Source organism: Notolabrus celidotus, chromosome 13 (genome assembly GCF_009762535.1).
Source record: "Notolabrus celidotus isolate fNotCel1 chromosome 13, fNotCel1.pri, whole genome shotgun sequence".
NCBI lineage: Eukaryota > Metazoa > Chordata > Actinopteri > Labriformes > Labridae > Notolabrus > Notolabrus celidotus.
In genome coordinates this window covers 13,396,957-13,418,569 of record NC_048284.1, presented here as the reverse complement: position 1 = coordinate 13,418,569, position 21,613 = coordinate 13,396,957, and the positions used below count along the sequence as shown (strand labels likewise).

The following is a 21,613-nucleotide window of genomic DNA, read 5'->3' as shown; positions in this document are numbered from 1 at the left end:
AGCTAAGATTTAGTTGCAGCCACTCAGAAGTTTTACTTTTTTAAAATATGACATCTGTCCAACACTTGAACGTTAGTAGTTCAAGTAGATATGATTAATGGAGACTGACAGGGTAATTAAACTCTGCTCATCTGTATGTGCACACATACTTTATGCCACTCCTCTATAAGGCCTAGGGATGCACCATCTGATCCTGGTATCGGATATCAGCTAGATCGGACTCAAAAAGCTAGATCGGATATCGGTGATAAAGGGCCTATATACTACCGATCCATATGGCAGATTTATTCATCTCAGTTCTGTGCTTTTCTGTGTTTACAACAGCCATGTGTGTCTCCTACGTCATCAGTGCCGGCCGGTCTGTGCATTTTCAGGATAACTACAGAAGCTCTGCAGTTTAGGTGCATGCTTCTTTTGTTAACAACTCCACCGGAAACTTGCAACACGTGCAGCGGTAATGTTTCGACAGATGGCAGTCGCGCCTAAAATATAATGGGAGCCCAAAGGAAGACTTTTACGTCAGCTGTAGCCTACTGCAAAGAAGCAAGAAACCTTCTATTACCAAAGTGTGAAAAAAATGACAGGTTATTGGATTCAATTGTTCCGGATCCATGAAATTAAGGGATTCCAGCCTCTGGTTTAGCACTTGGAACCCAGGTACAGTTCACCATCAAGTCAGAAAAGCCTGAAGTTACCAAAACATGATTCTATCCTCACATTAAGGAATAGAGATTGTTAAAACAATACCAGGATCGGATTGGCTAGCCCAGGTATCGATATCGGTATCGGGACCTAAAAAGTAGGATCTGTGCATCCCTAATAAGGCCCCCAGTTGGACCATTCTAAACAAAAAAGTCTGGACACACCCCTGCTTAGTGTTACAAATGTGCTTTAAATTGGCAAGTGCTTCCCAGTCAAATAAAAGAAGCCCAATTTAAGTATAAGAGGACTCAAATATTCAAAAATAAGACACCTGATAATAAAATGTTGATAATAAAACTTAGTGAAAATATACAAAAAGAGGCGTACATACACACTTTGGATATGTTTAGTCATTCTCATACTCATAGTGTCCCGGCTGGTTGCAAAAGGGAGCACAATCTCCCATTGACTCATTTGTCTACAGTAATCTTACATGCAATCATAGCAACAGAGCAGAAAATTACATGCCTACTCAGGTTTTGGATCCCTCTCTGATGTCACCCGTTCCCTCTGCCTTCTTCACTCAAAGGCCCTAATTCACCAGTGGCCCAGATACCACACTGAACCGGGGCAAAAAGAAAAGAAAACAAGAAGAGAGTCGGAGAAAAAGAGTAACCTGACACAGCTAAAAGCAACAATTATTTGAATGAGTCACTCAGCGGTGAGGTTTATGTGTTGTTGTTTTTTTCAATGTTAATTCAGGGGAAGGAGGAGAAGAAGAGGAGGGGGAAGCATCCCGTTTTGGAACAGTACTCCTCTTGAGGACTCCCTGAGGTCGTGAGAGAGGAGGAGGACGGAGCAATGCAGGAGGGGGCAGTAGAGGGGCAGGGGAGGAGAGACTTAGGCTTGGAGAAGAAACTTCTTCCACCCTCCAGGACACGGCTCAGTGAACCAGTCTTGCTGACAGAACCTAATAACACTGGGTACGCCAATCTGCCAGACTCGTGGGTGATGCTGAGCAGACACTGACACACTGTGGCAAATAGGAAACAGATCACGGATGTTTCAAAGCACTGAATGAAAAACTCTTAATGATGTGTATCCTCAACTGGAACAGAAGTCCAGTCGGTTTGATTTGTTCTACTTCTAGTTTCCAGTGCTGGTGGAGACATTTGACAGGCAGCATAGCATGATGCAAGCTAAAGTAATGCTTTGTTTATTAGCTGTGTTACAAGCATACTTTTTAAACTCCATGATAAACTTCTCCTTGCTGTGACTATTGCTAACATAAGAAAATGTATTGATTACAAAGGCCTTCTCCACTCCAGGAATATGGCGTAGATGGCCTGTCTCTACGGGCCATTCAATCTCTGCAGAGTTTGGTTCACATTGCCGGCAGTCAGTCGAATTCGTTCCCAGTTGGGGTTTGACTCTGCCAAGGCTGCCCTTTGTCACCGGTTCTGTTCATAACTTTTATGGACAGAATTTCTAGGTGCAGCTAAGTGGCGGAGGGTGTCCAGTTCAGTGACCTTAGGATTCCATCTCTGCTCTTTGCAGATGATGTGGTCCTATTGGCGTCATCGAGCAGTGACCTCCAGCTCGCACTGGGGATGAGGATCAGCACCTCCAAATCTGAGGCCATGGTGCTCAGTTGGAAAAGGGTGGCTTGCCCACTCCAGGTTGGAGAGTCTTTCCCCCGAGTGGAGAAGTTTAGTATCTTTACTATCTGAGGGGAAGAGATTGACAGACGGATCGGGCAGCATCTGTAGTGATGCGGACACTGTGCCAGTCTGTCGTGGTGAAGAGAGAGCTGAGCCAGAAGGCATAGCTGTAGCCTGGAGTCTGTGATGTTGAATTAGTATGCAAAGTGTGGCTCACATTAACAGAACTAGCACCACCAGCCTCCTAACGTCCACATGCCAGTAGCTGTTAACCCGAGCTACAGCCTAGCTAGTGGTGGCTGGCTGTACACACAACATATGACTGGCATTTCAAGCCTACAATAATAAAAATATGAACTTGTTCAACTGACGAGTAAGTTGCCATTTAGTGAGGGAGGCAAAGTGAAATCATTTAGTCACGTACAAAACACGTACATCCCTACTACACATATATCAAACACAGGCAGCGTAGTGCTAGCAGAGAGTGTCTTGTTCGTCAAAGCTAGCAAAATGTCTGCATTCAGGGTTTTTCCACTGTTTTCTAATCACACTAGTATCAGAAGGGTATTTGGTATATGCCACTACTCAAGTCTAGGTATTGGGCTTGGTAGTGGGAAGGAAAAATTGCAGAATTTTGCAAATCTTAAGAAGGCCATAAGACACAACTTGGGCTTCTTGAAGTTCTCACTGCAGCTTTATCTGTTGTGCACTTGCATTGTGATGCTTCTTGAAAAGGTTTGTTCAAACATCATGAACACAGTAATCCAGTAAAAGTCTGTCCAACCCCTATACATTTTGTATGAACCGATAACAGTTGACCTGCATCCTGTTTGGATCTGCCATCACAACATTAAAGAAGGAAGCATCAAGTGAAAGGTTTGTGTAAACACAAAGTGAAGAATGTACAAAAATATCAACAAGACTTTCAACAACGCACAGTGTGGCCAAAATATAAGAAGAGACAGTATAGGGGCGAGTATACAAATACTGATGAGGGAAGGCAGAGAAAATGCGGCTGACATTCTTTTTCAAGTGGCTGGAGAGGATGTTTCCTGTGTGTAAAGACAAATAATGTTGAGTGAGGCGGTCTCTGATGCTTTTTATTAGACCATCTGCTCGGTTCTGTCAGCTGTAATCATGTTTGACTTTTCAAATTACAACAACATTTAATACTGCTAATGAAACCCTCCAGCATTTCCACATCATCATATATAAACAAGAGGCAATTAATTTCCATTGAACCCAGACAAACTAAGAGGCTAAACACATACAGTACCAGCAGCTTGTTCTCATTCCAAACCAACACAGCAGCTTGGACACTAGCCAGGGCGTGAAAATATGACATTATAGGTCCTCTTCTTGAGTTATATTTGGACGTCATCCTCTTGCTTATTGTTTTAATATGCTTTTGACGTCAATGGAAACACATACTTCATATGGAAGACCAGGGCTCAATTGCCCACATAAACACTTAGTCCAGATTCACTCTTTTGGTTAACTCCTTTGACGTTTTGTCATGAGCATTGATTATAGAACATACAAACATTAGTTATGTGACATGCCTTGGTACCTGATTCCATACCTTTCCATTTACCTACCCGACACTATCAGTGAACTGAAAGGCCGCCATATTGAACCTTTGGATTGAGAACATGTTGTTATTGGGATGGCCACTGGACTTTACTTTGATACAAAGGCAAACACATTAGAAGTTTACTAGTACTAGCTAAGTCTGTAAATATTTGGCTTTGGTGCTAGAGAGGTCATTGCTTTAAACTATGGAAAGCTAGAGTCCCTGCCCCCATCATGCACACCTTCTACAGAGGCACCATCGAGAGCTCTCTCACCAGCAACATCACTGTGTGGTACGGGGCCTGCACTGCGTCCTGCTGAGCGAACCTCCAGCGCATCGTGAGAACAGCTGAGAAGATTGTTGGTGTCTCTCTCCCCTCCCTCCATAACATTTACTCTTCCCGCCTCACCCGAAAAGCCCTGTGCATAGCACGCAACCCCTCCCACCGGTCTCACAGCCTCTTCAGCCTGTTGCCATCAGGAGGGAGACTATGCAGTCTCAGGGCCAGAACCAGCAGACTGAGGGCCAGTTTTATCCACCAGGCAGTCAGGATGCAGAACTCTCTCCCTGTTTTGCCCCCTCTTCCCATAGTGCCCCCTTCACAGACTTAACCCGGTGGCTGATCACCACTGACATGCAAATGCACCATTAAAACACAAACACAGCAAATTCAGCAAACAAGTGACTTACAACAAGAAGGGTCACAGATGACAAGAAATAGCAAAGGGACGCAGACATTGCCAATTACACACCCTTAAGTATCATTCATCATTGTCTTAAAGTAGGATGCATTCCTCAAGAGTGCTTCTGTTTGAATAGCAGAGGTAGTTCAAACAAAAAATATTGTTTTCTGTCATTACATCGCTTAAGTGTTTCATAGTATAATTCAGCTTTTATATGGCATCTTTGATTTCACTGTCTCCATCATGCTCTATTTATCACTCTATTTTTCTCTTTTCTTTCTCTGTCTCTCACACACAAAAACACATCGCAGAGGGAGGGAAAAAACTCACCAAAAGCCTCAGAATCAATTAGCAGAATGTAAATAGGCCATTCAATTACTTTTAGCACAGAGCACCGTCCTTGTTTCTCCTGAGGCAAACAATCAAGCTGGAGACACAAATTAACACTGAACAAGAGCACTTGTCTAAAGTCTGATCACACACTCATGATAGATCAGAGCGCCAGGGAGAGAAGGGAGCATGTTCAGCACATAAGACTTCAGGATACATCCCAAAATGTTTCTACCTTGGCTGTATGTTAAAAAAAAAAAAAAAAGAGGACTGTATGTATTGAAATGTATTCCACTTCTGAATCCTTCCATATGAGGAGACATTCTTTTTTTTTTAATAATTCCTGCTCCCCCAAAGGAGAGTGACGGACCAGGCAGCCTATTTTAACAACTGCAGACTGTTTCAGAATACTGATCACTCTGACTAGATATAACTAGAAATAATATATGTATATACACAGCCATGCACAGGGACAAGTCTCTTTTCACCATCTGCTGTAGCCAAGAGTGTGTAATGAGTCTGAACACAGACAAAAAAAGGAGAAGAGGAGAGATACGGTGGAGGACATGGGAAAGTGCAGAGCTTTTCAGTAACAAAAATGGGACAAATTTCATAAAAGTCATGTCTAAATGTCTACGCTCACACACACACACACACACACACACACACACACAAACACACACACACACACACACACACACACACACACACACACACACACACACACACGCAGTCTTTAAACGCATCAAAGGATTTTTTGACAGCTAAACCGAGCCGTATGAAATTCAAAAGCATTCATGAATTTTAAACAAGTGTCTGTTAAGGAATTTAGCAGCAGCATCACATTTAAAGCAATTTATATGCAAATGTGTAACAAGTGGCAGCGCACAGAAGGACTGGAGAAGAATTAACGCTCTCTCGTTGACTTAACTGACCTGCTGCTCTAATATAGACTCTCATTAATGAGCTACCAGGCTTCATGAACACAAACACACACCTACTGTACAGGAAAAGAGAAAACAAAACACTCCATGAAACTATTTTCACTATGTTTCATTTGTTAGGCTTGGCCATAAGGGGTGATCACCTCAACCCCACAGAGAGATTACTCACATTCAGCCACTAGATGGCAGTACTCCTCTGGTATTACCTACACACATACACAAACACACACACACACACACACACACACACACACACACACACACACACACACACACACACACACACACACACACACACACACACACACACACACACACACACACACTGCACTGGTTGGCATGCCAGAATGGGGAGTGAACGTGATGAAAGACCACAGTAGAAAGCAGACAACCAGACTCAACCACAGAGCACGTAGGCTCGAGGCTCCGACACAAACAGTCCAAGGTTTTTCTCTCACACTGTATCACTACACACACCACAATGTTAGAGTTTACAGCCCCAAAGCCTGAGCCGACATGCGTGTGGCTATAAAAGCAGAGGTTATTTTTGCCCATCAAGGCCAGCAGATCAGACCGGTGGTTGTTCTTCTTCTTCTTGAGTGGCATCAAATAGCTCGGGCTGTAACATAAAATGAACAACCGCTCTGCATTCCATATTAGTATCAGAGCTGCAGGCAACGCGGGTGGGGTGGGGGGGATGGTAATGTGTTGATGAAGAGAGACAGGCGAGCTGGAGGAAGCAGAACTCCATTTGATTTAGCCTGGAGGGTCGAGAGGCCACATTGCCTGGGTGCAAGACGTCAAGTGGTACGGGACTTTTCTCTCACACACAGCGGAGACTCAAATCAATTCTACACAAAGGTTAGGAGTCACTTGTGGGATGAATGCAAAGCTAACTTTTATAAAGAGGTTTAATCATTACATAATCTTCTGTGTCATGATATCTATTCTGTCAGAAAAAACTTCTGGAGCTTGTAGCACTTTTTAAAGAGGATCATACTTGTCAACATTGTTTTACTATGTGCGCAGTTCCAAGATTTAAACTGACCCGGTTTATATAAACTACAGTATTCCATTCATTGGCAGGTCTGATTAGAAAGCTGGTAATCACATCAGTAGCAAAGAGGGCTTATTTTTTACAGAACACCACAGGAGGTCATTCCTGCCTGTGGCCATCAGACTGTACAACTCCTCCCTCTGATGACTGAACTATATTCTGTACTTTGTGCAATACACTGTGCAATATCCCTGCCACTTCAACATCCTGTATACAATACCTTCATTCCCAGTGCTTTTGTACATAGCAAACTGTAACTATTCTGCGTTTCTGTATATACTTATTATTAATCCAAATTATATTATTTCATTCGTATTTTTATCTTATTTTATTCCTTCTTTCTATTAATATTTAGATTTTTTCATACAAGAGCATTCTGTAACAACTGAATTTCCCCCAGGATAAATAAAGTATTTCTGATTCTGATTATTTTTGCACATGTTAACGTAGCAAAATGAACCAAGCTAGCCAAACTAGCAGGTAACTTGTGAGGTTCCTTCTTTCCCCAAATACCAAATTCATGACGTACTTATCATTCATCCTCATACATTTGTGTTTTCATAACCATGGTTCATGAGCATGATAACCTGCTAAATGTTAGCATTTTAGCAGGGTTATCAAAGCATTCTTACTGAGAAACTCTCTAGCACACTCTCTACAGCTGCTAGCTTGTTCCCTAACTCTCCCAACTCTCAATGTTAAAAAATCGTATTCCCTTTTTTGTTATAAAAGGGCTTGAAGTGCATGTTGTATGCATAGATTGTATAAAATATGGACGTAGGATATGTGACATCACCCATCTGTTTCTGAAGCGCTGTTTTGAGGCCAATCGGCGGCGGCAGCCATATTGCTGCTGTCAGGCAATTGTGAGCAATTCTGCTGTAAAGATCGTCTTTTTTTAATTGTGTGTGTGTGTGGTTTCCGGTACTTCCGTAGCTAGCCTCAAGCGGATCCTCGATGAACTGCAGTTTTTAGCACTTCCGCATTGGACTCATATTTTTAGAGCAGAGGTTGCCGCATGGTTATATGTTGCGTCTAGGCTGTAATGCAGCCACCTGCCACTGGCTGGGGCTGTAGCTCTGGTTACTGGTGAATGCCATAATGCTAAAAATGCTCTACTATCTGGATGTAAATGGACAAAGATGGCTTCTCCTAGCATGATTGGCAGGGTTTTGATCCAGAAAAAATGGCAATTAAGCTGTATGTAGGTTGTGTCTGGTTCATTTAACATAGCCTACGATGTGCAACAAGCACAGGCATGTGGACGTTAACCTGTAGGCAGGACTGGTGGTGCTAGCTAGAGGTGCACCTTGCATCCTTTAGCCGTGTTAGATAAATTACCCTAAAATCTGACTGAGTTAAATTTCCATCCGTTGAATTGTTGAGAAAATTATTTGCTACTGCCCCTCCCCCCTCCAAAAAGAAAAAGTCTCCTCATTGTTAAGATTTTATGTTTTTTTCAACATAATTGTGGCTACTTTTAAAAAACTGCAAAACACAGTGGATATTTTGGACACATTGTAGTCATTTCTTTAAACACTTTGAGTTAACTAGTTTTTTCTAATGCTAACACTATGTTGTTTGGCGTCCTCTTTAAAAATAATGAGGCACAGCTTTGCTAAACTGCTGCAATTTTGAAAGGCATGTATGTTGGTCACTGGGTATCTAAGGAAGACAAATTCTTCAAATGTGCTCAAAACCCAACTATCTGTTTGATTACAGGGACAACAAAACCACAAATTCCAGACCATGAAGTGTGCTGAGGGTTTGCATGGATGTCACTTTCTGCCTGTTTACAACTCTAACTTTAGATCTGCTCAAATCTCACTGCTCATTTTTGCTATTCAAGATAGGTCCTTTCATGAGTACCTTCTTTTTTTGTCAGTACAAGAGTCCTGAATTCACACTTGACAATGTCACCAGCTCTCACCCTATGAACCAGGTGATTGTGTGGCAATCTGCAGTGAATCACAGGAATCTTTCTTTCCTGTGTCCTCTATGCTATAAATCTTCATTGAAGTCATCCTATTCCTTTCTTCTTTTGTTTCCCTCCACCTTTCAGCTCAAATCACAGGTCTGGGGCAAACCAGTAGAACCAGCAATGGTGCAAATCCACAAGGAGAGCTGATGATTGCCTGTGATTACAGTCTGCATCCTCCTCTTCCTCTGACCATCTCCTGTGGGCTCATCTGGCCCGGCCTGGCTGAGTTAACGCTCTTTACGCTGTAGAGTCATTAACCAGAGAGAGACGGAGCAAGGAAAAGCTCACGGGGGGGAGGCACTGACACGTTTCCTTCACCTTGACATCGCCTGGAGGTTACACAAATCATTTCTCTGTAAAGTACAGTTCTGGGAGGTGAGAGTCATGTGAATCAAGGGGTTTCTGATACATAAAGGGTCTCTCTGTGTGAGGTAGTCTTATTCCCCAGGCACTGGCTGTTCAATGCGCTCTGAACTGTTGGAATGTGTGTCGATGAAAGACGTCTGAGAGAGTAGCTGTGTGCGAGACGGGAGGGAGAGGTTGTGAATCTATGTGGATTTATGAGTCGATATGTGCACGAGTGAGCACCGTCAGTCCACAGAAAGGTGCAGAATGGTGCGAGTATTGACGGCTAAAACACACACTCACCCGAGCCTTATCCCTTGTCTTTACACAGCTGATTGTTGTCTTTGTGAGCAATCAGACATGTTAGATATAGCTGTGCACCATTGTCTGTCTTGTCACATTACCAGTTGACACTGGGAGCCTGTGCTGAAGACTTGTCCCTGAAGGATTTCTCTTGCTTTTTCCATCACTGCTGCATCCAAAATTTCTCTTTTTTCCTTGTAGCTTTTTCTTTTTTAAATTTCAAGCAACAGTTTGGGGGTTTTATGTAACACATTGCACATCCACTGTGAGCAACTGCAACAAATGCCTCTTTAAACACCCTCCATTGTTTGAGCGAGCTTTGTCTTCTGACAACCTCTTTGATAAATTTCAGTGTCAAGATGGAAAATGAATGCAAATAAAATGTGTGAAAAATGGATAAGACCGCAGTATATACCTATTTAATGTCCAATGACCACTGTGCATTTGAACACAATCCACGTGGACAATAGGAGAATTCATGTAGTATTTACATTTATTCTGTTATACTTGCTACTTTTGGCCACTGCTCTGATTTAAAACCACTGATAAAAGGGAAAGATGGGTTATTATGACACTTTGAGATCATTGCTGTCTCACACACACACAACAATAAAAGAGCATCTGGTTGATTGAAAGTTAGGAGCACACTCTCTGATTGGTCAATTGACTCAACTGAAACCATCTAAGTCACAAAGCGAGAAGGGATAATGCCTTAAAACATCATTTTCCATGGAAAGCTTGGCATCCAAACACATCAGAGCAGATATTTTAGCGTGTAAAATATACATTTTTATAAAGTAATATTCACATTATAATCATATTAAGTGTTTACATGTAAAATAATTATATTGAATTCTTCACATGGAGTATCAAAGCCTGCCGGGAGAGATTTGCTCTTCACTTGTAGCCTTGCTCGACAGTTGTTTTCACAGCCTGTCAGTCAAAATACCCCGGACTGATCGACAGCTGCCTGTGGCTCTTGTAAATGTGTTAACCCTTTCCCTGCCTTCACTAGTAGTGCTTACAATCCACTTGCCTCTCACTCCCTTCTGTCCATCCATCCATCCATCCATCCCTCCCACCCTCCCTCCCTCAGGGGTGTTTAGGTAGGGTAATACTGAGCTGCCATCGAGAGCGGTTGGTCCTGACGTGTGCTTTACCCCGGCTCTCTCTCGGGGGAATTGGAGGCCAGCCAGCCGTGTGAAATTAAAAGTGCATAAAGACAGATCAAGCTCTCTGCCGCTCTTTGTATTCAAGAACGCCTCCAGGCTGAAACCAGCCGGTGTGTCCTGCTCCGTCAAGCTCCAGAGAACTCATTTATTAAAATGCTCAATACCTTTATCCTTGACTTTGATGAGAATGATGATGAATGAAGGATTCAGAAGATGTGGGAAGTTATTTTAAAAGTCTATGAATGACAATAAATCTAACTCTGGCCTTTTTTTTAGTGAAAATGTATAATCATTAGAGTTGTGTTTGATTAATTTACAGTTTTGGGTCACTTGAATTCATAATTTTTAATAGGGATGCACAATAAGTACACTATATATTGATCCATTAAGATCTAAGCTAAGATTTAATAATTGGTTAATATAATTGTATCCAAGAAAACAACCAACAAAAGTTGCTTCTATGTACTTATTCACAAGCCTGCACATTACAACACAATAAGCCATTACATACAGAGTGCAGCCGCATTAGACTGAGAAGGGAGTAAAAATGGCAATGTTTTTCACTGTTTCAGAGGACGATAACAGTAATGCGATTTGCAAAACATGTGCAGCCAGTATTCCAAAAAAGAGAGAAAAGTCCTCAAGTTTCGACACAACAAATCTTTGAAGACATCAAAAAAAGTCATCATCATAACAGAGATGTATTGAAGAAATATGAAGCAGCAGTAACTGCAGCTAGAATTAGCACCAAAAAAAAAGAAAGAAAAACATTTGTCCTGTAGAAAGTTTACCAGCAACAACCCAAAACTCAAGCAATTAATGACAAAAACTGAATTTACAGCACCTATTTCAAGGTAGAGGACGAGGATGTCACCAGCTAATGGCATATTTGGAACAGTACCCTGAGCCGCTGCTACTTTGCATACGTATCCCTACCTGCTCTGTATGATGTCATCTCTGCACACATTCACAGTCTGATCCACAGTATGTTTTAACACCAACATATGGACTATTGATGTTGGTTCAGTGAGTATGCTCAGTTTGACGACCATGTGGCTGGATGAAGACTTAAAGATGAAACAGATATCATTTTCGAACAGCAGTACTCCGATCCATGATATAAAATCTATATCCCATTCTTTAAAGGTAAAAGTATATATATATTTATTTATTATTATTAGTAATAATAATAATAATACATTTTATTTATAAAAGCGCTTTAAAAGATTCTCCAAGCGCTTTACAGGAAAATAAGATAACATTATACAATAGAAAAGCAAAGGAAAACAGTGCAAATAAAAAGTAAAGAAGAGCAAGGCAGCAAAATAAAACAAAACAAGAAAAAAATCAATCAATTATAGTTTAAAAGCCTTTGTAAAAAGGTGTGTTTTGAGTCCGGATTTGAATTTGGTGAGTGAGGGAGAGAATCTGAGGTGTTGGGGGAGAGAGTTCCAGAGGGTGGGGGCAGCGACAGAGAAGGCCCTGTCCCCCCAGGTTCGGTGCTTGGGTTTGGTGAGAGGGGTGAGGAGGTTGGCGTTGGTGGAGCGGAGGTTGCGGGAGGGACTATATGGCTGCAGAAGGTCGGTGAGGTAGGAGGGAGCTAGATTGTGGAGGGCTTTGTAGGTGATGAGGAGGATCTTGTACTGAATTCTTGAGGGGATGGGAAGCCAATGGAGGTTCTGGAGGACTGGGGTGATGTGGTCTCTGGAGCGGGAGTGAGTGAGGAGGCGTGCAGCTGAGTTTTGTATGTATTGTAATTTGTTGAGGAGGGTGTTGGTGAGAGAGATTGTTCCTTGACAGCTGCTAACAGTATGTTACATAAGAAGGAGGGAATCCCTGACCCTGCCTAGAGTGCACTCTGTAGCAGTAGGTCATGGTGAGTCAGGTTAGTAGTCTATTCCTTTTTTGGGTTGGGGGGGGTGTAGAGGTTGGAGAGAGGTCGGTTTCAATTCCACAGCCTTTCATCATGTTGGACTATTGTGTCCATGTGGGCTGCACAAAATCGAGCCCGTCAGGACACACATCATCACTCAATACCTCACTTTGCACGGCTATTTCTCTTCCCCTCAGCCTGTTTCCAGTCCTTCAACCAAAAGGTTGTGGTCTATCAAACGTGTCAAACTAGAGCCTTTTTCAAACTCTAACATTGGTCTTGGGAACTATTTTAATCTTTTTTTTTCAATGTGACTTCTCAATTTTACAGAATTCAAAGTGGACGTGTAAAACTGTTTGGCATAATTAATCTAAATGTAGCAACATTTCAGAGTCTTTCATTCCTTTTTGTTTGCAGATGAAAAAAATCGACTGTCACCGCTCGTGGTTGTGCAGAATTTAGATGAATTGAAATTGCTTTCTCTCTAGCAGAGCTGGCGTTCATGCTTGTATGCAAAGATGGGATGAACGAACACATCTTGGCATGCTGCACAGATCTCTTTGCCAGGCAGTAATTCCGTTTTAATCTTAGCTCGCCTCTGTCTCAAATTAGTAATTCAGTTTCTCTTCACGTGAGCCGAGGAGGCGTGCTGCTTTATCTGCCGAGGAGTATTCATATCAGAGGGGTAAAAACAAGAGTTCAAAAATCCAATTCTCACCTCTTCTGTCGGGCTGTATTCTTGTCACAAATCAGATTATTTACACCCACGGTGAGCAAACGTCAAAGTGATCAACAATTCTCTGCAGCTGCTGGAGGAAATATGGGAGGAGCAGGAGAGGATCAAACTGCTGAGGAGTGAATGCACTGAAGAAAGAGGTAAGAGGTAAGATGGAGTTCAGCTTTGAACGAGTGCTGACTTTGATTGTAAAATTCCTCTACAATGCTGGCAGTGATTTACATGAACTATCTGTACCCTCAAGGCTTTCCCAGCAAGAAGAGTTCACAGAGTTTGAGAAATAGTAGTGTATTAAATAACCAGGGGTAGACCACAGTTAATGATGTGTTGTGTACTCTGCAGACTCTGTGATTGGACATTAGCTAAATCTTGGGGGTTTGGAAGGTATGGTGGTTTAGGCTGAGATGGAAGTTAACGGTTGTTGGTTGTTGGGGTTTATTTTGGGGTGGCTGACATTTTGTTTTTTGCCAATGGACTGAAGCACAATTGATGGGAAAAAACACAAAGAAACGACTCCAAAAAGGTTCCTGGAACACGATTGATTCCTCATTTTGTATGGTTTGGGCTTATATAACAAATTGTGGTTAATAGAAATGCAGCAGTTGAAATGACTGTGGGGAAAAGAGCCACACATTAAGTCATTCGGCTGAGCGCTGTTTTTCGAAAAAAGGACCCTTCGGGAGATAGATAAGAATTTATAAATGGCTGTTGTCTCACATAGCTGCTAATGGCTTTCCATTTTTCAAAACAAAATCGAAGTGTATCAACCCAAGGATGTGTAATCGATGTATATTTATGAGCATAATGTGATAGCCATTTTAGATAATCAATATTTACCGCTCCACTGATAACCAAGGCTGCATGTTTATGGCAGTTAAGCCATGCCCTTGAGGCTCTATTGGGAGGTTTGTGTCCTCATACATCACTGCACATGCACAGACTCGCGTATATGCAGCCCCACGCACCTACACACTCATGATGTGTGATAGCCCCAGCAGGTCAGAGACCCCATTACTGCGACAGGTTCCAATCTTGTCCAATTGTGGCCAGCGTGGGCCCACAGACAAAGCCATGGCATGGGGTTATACTCACAGAACATGGGAATTAGGGAGTCGGTGCTGCAGAGGCAAAACAGGAAAAAATGGGGAGAGATTTCCGATTTATGAGTGTGAAGAGGGTGTGCTTGAGATGTGATAGCTTGTGTTGGCAGGAGAGAAGTACTGATCTTTATTTACACACTCCTACTCGCACTGAGGGATTGAAGAGCAGGTTTCTGCAAAAGAACATGCCTTTGTTTGAGATAGAATGACTTCTGCTGGAGAAAATGAACAACAATATGTGCGTAAACATTACACTTTATATGTGAAGCAGTGCAATGTGCAAGCATACCATCCTTTTCAATCAGGCAGTCATATCTTTTATCTACTATATAGAACCAAATCTCAACAGAAGTTATCCAATCACATATAGAGAAAACCAATTTGATCATATTCTCAGGGAGTCTTAAAACTAGGGTTGGTAGTCACGGCAAAATAGCATGAATTTGAATGTAGCATTTCCTCAGGACTCCGTCTAACCCCTCAGTCCCCTACGTCCAAGCACTTGGCAATAGTGTCAAGGACTTTGATTAATTTCAACAGGCAGAAACTTTCAGCAGAACCAGACACCAACTTGACAGCCATCTGCCAATACCATGACCAGCTGGGCTGACAAAGTTGAATTGAGGTAGAGGCAGAAAGAGAGAGCTGGATAGAGCAAACATTCAGACCTAAAGACAGAGAGGGTGATGTACAGATAGCAACACAACAAGTATAAGAACTACAAGTAGCAATTCCAACAAATGGTATAAATATGCAACAGCACCTTTCTGACCTAACCCTCAGGAAATGATCAAAAGCCATCTCCTGAAAGCACTAATGAATGACCTACTTTGTCGATGAGGAATGAGGCCTTGTGGGGGAAAAATTGCATTGTAATAGTGTAATTACACACAACCCTTGGGCCATGAAAAGGCTTTGCTGTCAGCTAGCCTCCCTGTGAAATATGGACACCTATCCTGAGCCCATCTCCTCCCTCGCTCCATCTCAGTTCCCCTTGGCTGCCTTTAATTACAGATAGAGGGATAATGGAACAGCACAGAGCTGACCTGCCAGGAAAGGGGGGAAATAAGAGCCACCAGAGAGGGTCAGAGGAGCCAGCAGGGTGCCAGGGATTAGGAATCACCTTTTTCCCAGTGAGCCCGTCTGGGCAGTGTGGGCACAGTGCGTGGTGTCTCCCCCCTAATTACCTACAGAGGCTTGACTAAAAATGATTGATTGCTTTGTCCTTGCACATGATGGAACCAGACCGGCAGCCTTAGTTGGAGTATGGCTTACCAATGGGATCAACAATACAGCAAAGTAACATGTAGGCCTATAGTCTCTGACATATCTAAGGGTGGGAACCTGAACTACTGTTGTGTTGTTAGTAATTCATATAAATGTACTACTTCTCAAGCAATTAGCAACTTAAAAGACAATTAGTATATCAAATCCAGAAGAAATCTGTCAATTTCTAAGCTAAAACATCTACTTAAAACCCATTTGCTACTGTGAGACATATGCTAATGATAGTACATAAAAACCATAGACTGTATAAAATATGGAATTAGTTTCCGTGACGTCAACATCTGTTTCTGAAGCGCTGTTTTAAGGCCAATTGGCGGGGGGAGCCATATTGATGCTGTCAAGCGATTGTGACGCAAAGAGGCGGGCTTTGAGCCTCCTAGCCAATAGCTACAGTGTTCCCGCCTGTCAATCTAGTCAGCTGTGCCTCTCATTGGAAGACTCTTTTTTGAATTGGTGTGCATGTGGTTTCCGGTACTTCCGGAGCCAGTCTCAAGCGGATCCTCAATGAACTGCAGTTTTTAACACTTCCCCATTGGACTCATTTTTAGACCAGCCTCTTTCACATGAACTCAGGACAATTTCTAGAGGGTCTTGAGAGACAGGAAATGACATCAAATGCATGCTGCAAAAACCACAGTGTAATGTTTACAACAAGAGGGCAAATGGCATAATAGAGACTATCTGTGATGGCAGGTAATGGAATTATACCAATGCTGAGTGTAAACAGATTGGTCTGCCAACAACTTGGCTGTTTCCCTCTTGTTTAATACTCTCCAAATGTAACCTTGGATGTTTTGGTTCATCCTGTTACATGTCATTCTTCAGGGTTCGCACTCGTCACATGATATAAACATCACCACCACCCCAACTCGCTCATGGTGGATTTTCTCAAATATTTCCTGCTGCATTCTCACACCAACTCACCCTGACACCACATGACAGTTTCACCAGGAGGCTGGCAAGACAAAATCTGGTTAAAGTCAGGGTCAAAATGTTGACTGTCTGCATTCAAATATGCAGCCCACACCCAAAAGTTTTATGCAAACTTTGAATATAGCAGAGGTTATTTCAACTCAAAATTTTGCCAGATGTCCCTCTGGATTTCACATTTCACTGTCTTTTTATGGATACTATGAAACTAGAAGCAGTAAAATGTTTTGATTATTCAGAAAACCAACATGGAACACAGTTACTTTATACAATAACAAGCTTCCAAACCTAAACCTAACCGAGGAAAATTGTAGCTTGTTCACTGGAATGAGAAGAGACCCTTGCTTGACATTATTCAAAGAAAATGAGGCGTAACAGGTAAGCAGTTAAAATAATTATTGTAACCTCCTTGTTCTTGTAAAGCCTTGTATTATTCCAGTGTGGTCTCTTCCTCTGGTTTTCTCAAGGTTAATTGATGAGAAAGAATGGAACGTGGGGCTGGGGGTTTGTGGTGTTTGCCGGGATGTTTCATAACCAGCCCCGAAGCAACCCAGTGGCCCAGAAATTCCATTTAATAAAGATTAGCTCGCTTTTCTCGCAGACCTCATTCTCCTTCTTAATTAAAAGATGGAGATAAAAAATTGGTGGGCTGCAAGTATCAGAAAATATCCTCAGGACTTCTTACACACAACACAGCTCAGCGTTGCCCACATGAAAGGCTGGGACACATGCATATTTAATGCCAATGGGAAACAGCTTAGATCAGTTCCTGCACTGAGCGCACTGGGAAAACTGAAAATACTCTTACTACAACCCTCTGTTCCTTGGGCTGTGTGAACGTGATCAGCGCTGTGTGTATGTGTGTGCGTAGGGATATATCCTACCTGTGTGTGTGCATACGTGAGTGTGTGTTTGCATGTCTGCAGGGGGTCGGGTGGGCTTCAGTAAGCATGATTGCACAGCAGGACTTGGTTGGCGTGTAAAGGAGAGTTACACAGTGGGAAAACACACGCTCACGTATAACTTTGCATTACAACACAATAGAACCTTTGTTCACGCTTGGTGTGACAGATTTCTTTCACTGAATCAAAGAGAAAAGTGTTTCTTAGGCAAAGAGACGGCATCTTTATTGTGCACTCTAACTGGAAGATTACACTCCAGTTAGTAAAACAACTTATTCAATAAAAACTAGAGCGAGTACTCTTAAGTGTTTTTGTTACACTGGGACGTAAATACAAAAATGGAAATGTTACTCTGCTTGCTCACTATATTCAATTGGTATAACTCAAGACTGCTATTTTAGAACAGCAGTGTGTGTCAGCAAAACTAAGTCTCAGAAGTAAAACCAGCTGTTTTACAGGCTTTGGTCCATTAAGTAAAATCATACGAGCCTGACAACCACAGTTTACCGTTTGCTGATTTTTCAAGGAAAATGTCTTCTGTAGTGTGCATAAATTAGTGGAAACTACAGTGGGATAAGATAATGACAAGTTATTGGTTTGTATATGTATTACATCTTTGTCCCTGAAAGACAACATGTCTGTACAGTGACCTGCAAGTCCAGGCATGATGCAGATTCATAAACACAGGCAAAAGTCCCCAAAAGGTGCAAAGACCATACAAAATGTGCTGCAAATACATAAACACAACAAATCCTGACATCAAAAGATGGACCTGAAAAGTGAACCCAGCCCCAACAGCAGTATATTCTATCAGTACATGGTCATAGTCAGTGTTCATTCTTCTTAGGGCTTATAATATAAGTCAAATCCAGCCATTCAGATAGTTCAGGTCATTTCTGTCTCCATGGCCCCTTCATTTTCTCAATCTTATCTCCTCCGCTCCTCATGTCTTTAATGAGCCCTACTATGGCCCTTCCTGTTCTTTCACCGATATTTCTTTATTCTATGGCTGATCTTTTGCTATACCAGCTACCTCTGAATCCTTACATATAGGTTGCTATGACAGCAGGCATGTTCACTGAAATATGAAGGATGGGTATGTGAGATGGAAGGAAGACTGGAGCTTAAATACTTAATGTATCTTACTCCAAACTAAATCTGTGAGAATGTACTCAGGCTCTCATTGATATATATATATATATATATATATATATATGTATATGTATATATGTATAAGAGGGGAGAACCTCTATTGACCTCATATATGGTGAATAAATGCCATATTCCGCAGATATGGTTAATGTGTTTGTTGTTATTCATACATATACTTTCAAACAGTGTGATTTTGTAGATTTTCCTCAGCTGCAATTGAGTGCTTCTTCTTTGCCAAGGATGATGCCTGGCAACATCAATGGAGGCTAAGGTTATACTAAGGTGATACTGTTTTTCCTGTTGGTGTACATAAATCATAAGCAGGTAGGTGAGCATGAACACAACATCCCTCAGAGGTCCCCCAACAAAGAAAATGAAAACCTTGTTATCCTGGGAACTAGACTGGTAGAGAAAGATAAAGTGTCATTCAGAAGTAGGCCCCAACACAGCATCCTTACTACAGTGCCTATCAAGTTAGCTTCTTGAGTAATCTCTAAACCTAGCTATCTTAAAAATGTCTTTATGTCAGGAAAGGGGGCAGCTGTTTTGGGGAGCTTAAAGGCCTGCATCAGTTCCATCTCCTGTTCCTAGATACATCCAAAGTTAGTTGGGATCAGAATTTCCAATATGGCAGCCACCATCGTAGGGCTTTGTAATGCCTCTTTAGAAACCAAGTCCGGACGTGTCCCCTCGAGCCTGGATGAAAAGACTTTGAATTTGGAGAGGAAAAACGCTTTTCCTCCGGGGGTCATCGCGGAGGTATTTTACCCACTCTTGGTGCCTCATTTTCCGGACGTGGCCCCTCGAGCCTGAGGGAAAGCGTCCCGACTCCAAAAGGGGTGAGGTAGGCGGGGGTTCGCCTCCCCGACGCGAACATGTTCACATGGAACCCTTCTCCACTTCGTCCAGACGTGAACCTCAAGCTTCGAGGCCGAGTTGACAAATGCATCAGCATATTTGAGGTATTTGCACCAAGGACTTCTGCGTCGCAGAGTGTGTGACGTAATGCAATGTACCGCGACGTGGCGTCGTGCTGGGTAACATAACATTTGAGGTGTCAAATTCCGATGGAATTGATCAATTGGAACCGGTTCTAAGTGGGATCCGGTTTTCGATTCCCATCCCTTACTTTAAGTTAGCTAGAACACAATAATTTGTTTTATTGAAGTGTGCAGCACATGTCAGGTAAGATGCTTTCAAAATGTTGCCTACACTTGCAAGTTTCTCTTATTTTTGACTGCACTAAGATAAGCCAGGAATCCGTGAGGCAGTCCTTCATTCTCTGAGGATTTAAATGTTCCTCTATTTGTATGAGGTGACAGAGATAATGATCACTGATCCTAGGTGCCACCCAGCAAACATTATGTAGTTTTAAAGCAGCACAGCAGGGTGGTGAGAACAGGAAGCAGATGGATGCCTCTATAGATATTCAAGGTCATGGTCTGCCTGCAGCAGAGCTCCTCCAGCAGGTGGCTCTCTGCTCTCCTGGGACAAGCAGCTCGCTATAAAACACGAAAGAACATCTGTTTGTCCAGCACTGGTGCGTATGTGAGGAAATGACACCAAACACACAGAAACACACAGCTGTATTTTCTGGATCAGGTTTCCACTGTCCCAGAGCGACCGTCAGGCCCCTTACAGCTCCCCGAGAGAGAGACTAACTCCATTTCAGATGCATCAAGAGCCTCACAAAGGAAATAAAAGAGGATGAAATTCAACAAACAGCTTGTCCTTCATTTGATTAGGAGTGAGAATGTAACCCAGACCCTGCGTCACTGTTTGAAGCAGTGACCTCTGGGTTGGATGAACTTTATCGTGAATGCAAATCAGCAGGGCTGGAGGACTTTTTGAGTGGCTCGCAGGAGCTGAGGAGCTGTTGGGAAATCTCCAAAAGGGGCTGACTTGCAAGACATTTATTCCTTTTTAAATAGAATTAAAGCTCCCCCCTCTTATAATAACCACCAGACTCTGTTAAAAGATACCACAAAACCTAAACCCTCTCTTTTCTTCTTCTTTTAATCTTTTTTCCTGTATGAAAAAGGCCCACTCTAACACCACGTTAATCCATCTTCCATCCAACCAGTCCAGAATGGAGATCAACCAGTCTCACATACAATATGCGCACCCACAAGAGGGATGGAGGATTATATTGAGACCCAATTCCCTCCTCAAATCCCACCAACTCCATGTTAATTATTCAAAAATAGAAACTCGTTAACACAGTAAATATTATGACCTAATTTTGTTGGGATTGGGATTTGGAATGATTGGAAGAGCATGTGCACATGACCGTGTGTGCATGTAAAAGCCTGACATGTGAAAGGAAGACAAATTTTGTTATGCCTCATGCAGCTGGATGATGGGGAAAAAAAACTGTCTTTAAATAGAAAAGGTCACCACTTTGGATCTGTTCAAATGCTCTGGTACCACAGCTAACCAACCCAAATAATATGCCAAAGAGGCAAAATCAGAGCAAATGTTTGTTCAGATGTGTCGTGTGTGGGCAAGATGCACTGAAGTGTGACAAAGATTGACACAGACACACAATGTGTACACAGTCATGTCTGCAAATGTGAGAGAGTGTGAGCTCGTAATGAGAGTGAAGGCCATATAATGAGAGTCTGTGTGGAGCTGGTTCCACTGCGGATCCATGCTGGGTACACTGTATTGATCTGCTCCACCACCAGGAGGACTGGAGCTAGATAATGATGACTATCTGTGATCTTTTCTCTCTCATCCTCTGTGTCTCCATCTCTTTTCTCTCTCTCTCTCTCTCTCTCTCTCTCTCTCTCTCTCTCTCTCTCTCTCTCTCTCTCTCTCTCTCTCTCTCTCTCTCTCTCTCTCTCTCTCTCTCTCTCTCTCTCTCTCTCTCTCTCTTTCTCTTTCTCTTTCTCTAAAGAAAAAGAAGTCAGAACAAAATCTAATCCCTCTCCACCAGATGT

General features: G+C 42.4%; 1 protein-coding gene across 4 annotated transcripts in view; it reads right to left on the bottom strand.

Moving 5' to 3' along the window:
• Positions 1 to 21,613, bottom strand: part of sash1a (SAM and SH3 domain containing 1a) — a 335,265-nt gene that overhangs the window by 92,179 nt on the left and 221,473 nt on the right. The gene's annotated exons all lie outside the window — the stretch shown is intronic.